Source organism: Amphimedon queenslandica, unplaced genomic scaffold (genome assembly GCF_000090795.2).
Source record: "Amphimedon queenslandica unplaced genomic scaffold, v1.1 AMPQUscaffold_11205, whole genome shotgun sequence".
In the NCBI taxonomy this organism is placed as follows: Eukaryota; Metazoa; Porifera; class Demospongiae; order Haplosclerida; family Niphatidae; genus Amphimedon; species Amphimedon queenslandica.
The window spans coordinates 6,822-8,721 of record NW_003548550.1 but is presented as its reverse complement, the minus strand read 5'-3'; positions in this window follow the sequence as shown (position 1 = coordinate 8,721).

Genomic DNA, 1,900 nt, shown 5'->3' with positions numbered 1-1,900 from the left:
GTCAGTTCCAAGTAGCAGCAGGTTCCTCTTCCAATGTTTCTATTGTCCTTACAGAAGAGGAAGAGGTAAAGGATCCTCCATCAAAGAAACTAAAGCCAAATCCCAATGAGGATGATGATTGTATTTTAATTGAGGACAAACCTCTAGAAGAAGCTCCACCTACTGGTATCACACCCACTTTATTTTATTTGACCAAGGTAAGGGGCATACCTGATCGGTATAATGATCCTAGATACACTGTTGGGATAAAAGGTGAGGAAAGAATTAGAATTTATATAAAGGGTAATAATGTCCTTTTATAGATATTCTCTCTTCTATTCATGGCAACTTGATTGGTTCAGCTCAGGTCAGTAAAATATACTGTTATACTATTCCATTGTATCTTGTGTGTATGTGGTATTACACTCTTCTCAAACTTTCTACACAGCATAAGGACATCAATATGTATCAGAAAATGTAATAAAAATTTGAATTGATTCCGGAGCCTTTTTTGGAAAAAAGCATGGGCTATAGTACAGGGAATTTTTCCGAAATGGCCCATTTCTTTAGATGGCTATAACTCAAAAAATTTTTGTCGGAATCAGTTCAAACTTTCTACATAGCATAAGGACATCATTTTGTATCAGAAAATGTAATAGAAATTTAAGATGATTTCGGGGCCATTTTTTGGAAAAAAGCATGGGCTATAGTACAGGGTATTTTTCAGAAATTGGCTCATTTTTAAAAATGCTCATAACTCAAAAATTATTTGTCAGAATCAGTTCAAACTTTCTACATAGCATAAGGACATTAATATGTAATAGAAATTGTAATAAAAAATTAAGGTGATTTTGGAGCATTTTTAAAGAAAAAAGCATGGGCTATAGCCCATGCTTTTTTCTTTAAAAATGCAGGGTATTTTTTAGAAATGACTATTTTTAAAAATGACCATAACTAGATAAATTGCAGTTGGAATTGGCTTAAACTGAATTTTTACATAGCATAAGGACATCATAATGTGCTACATGGGTACTTTGAGACCCAATAATACTGTCCTGATTATGGAAGTGTCTTGACAATAGCAGGCTTAACTGTAAAAGCATGGATTATCACTTTGAAATTTTTATGCACATAACTATTGTTGTTTTTTTATAGTTTAACTACATGTTTGACATCAAATGGTTGCTAGATCAGTATCCTGAAGACAAGAGGTTTTCTATTACAATGAATGCATTACTGTCAGTGTATTGCGATAATGACATTTTACCATTAATTTTCAAAAAACTAGTTTGTTACTGTGTAATTTTTCACAACTCTAGATCATTACCATTGCTAATAGTCCATGGGTTCCAAGGAAGGGAATTTGAGTCACTCAGAATGGACTCACTCTCTCACTCTAACATCAAACTGTTGCAGGTTATAATGAGCTAAGTTAGATTTGTTTGGAACACATCACAGGTAGGCTTGTACTGTAGTAGCATTGAACATTCTTGAAATTTAAACACACACATACTCTTTCTCTGTTTCTCTTTAATATGTACATGTACATTTATTGTAAGATGAAGTCAAGGATGTGGTGATGTTTTGGAGACAAGAAGTCCTGGTACTTGTTTTGACTTAATTGGAGTTGATGTTATGCTTGACTCTAATTACCGTAAATGTTCAAATAAAAGCCCGGGCGTTTATTTCTTTCCAGGACAAAAAAATTGTGTAAAATAAAAAAAGAAAAAGTAAAACTGAGATTCGAACCCGAACCTCCAGGTTCATTGCACTCAGCTTAACAAGTTAGGCCGTTTGGGACAGTCTAAGGACTGTGGTACTTATATTGAGTAAAATATGCGTATCTATACTTGGAGATTCTTAGTACCAGGCGTTCATTCAAGCCCGGCTTTTATTTGAACATTTACGGTACAAGGTTTAT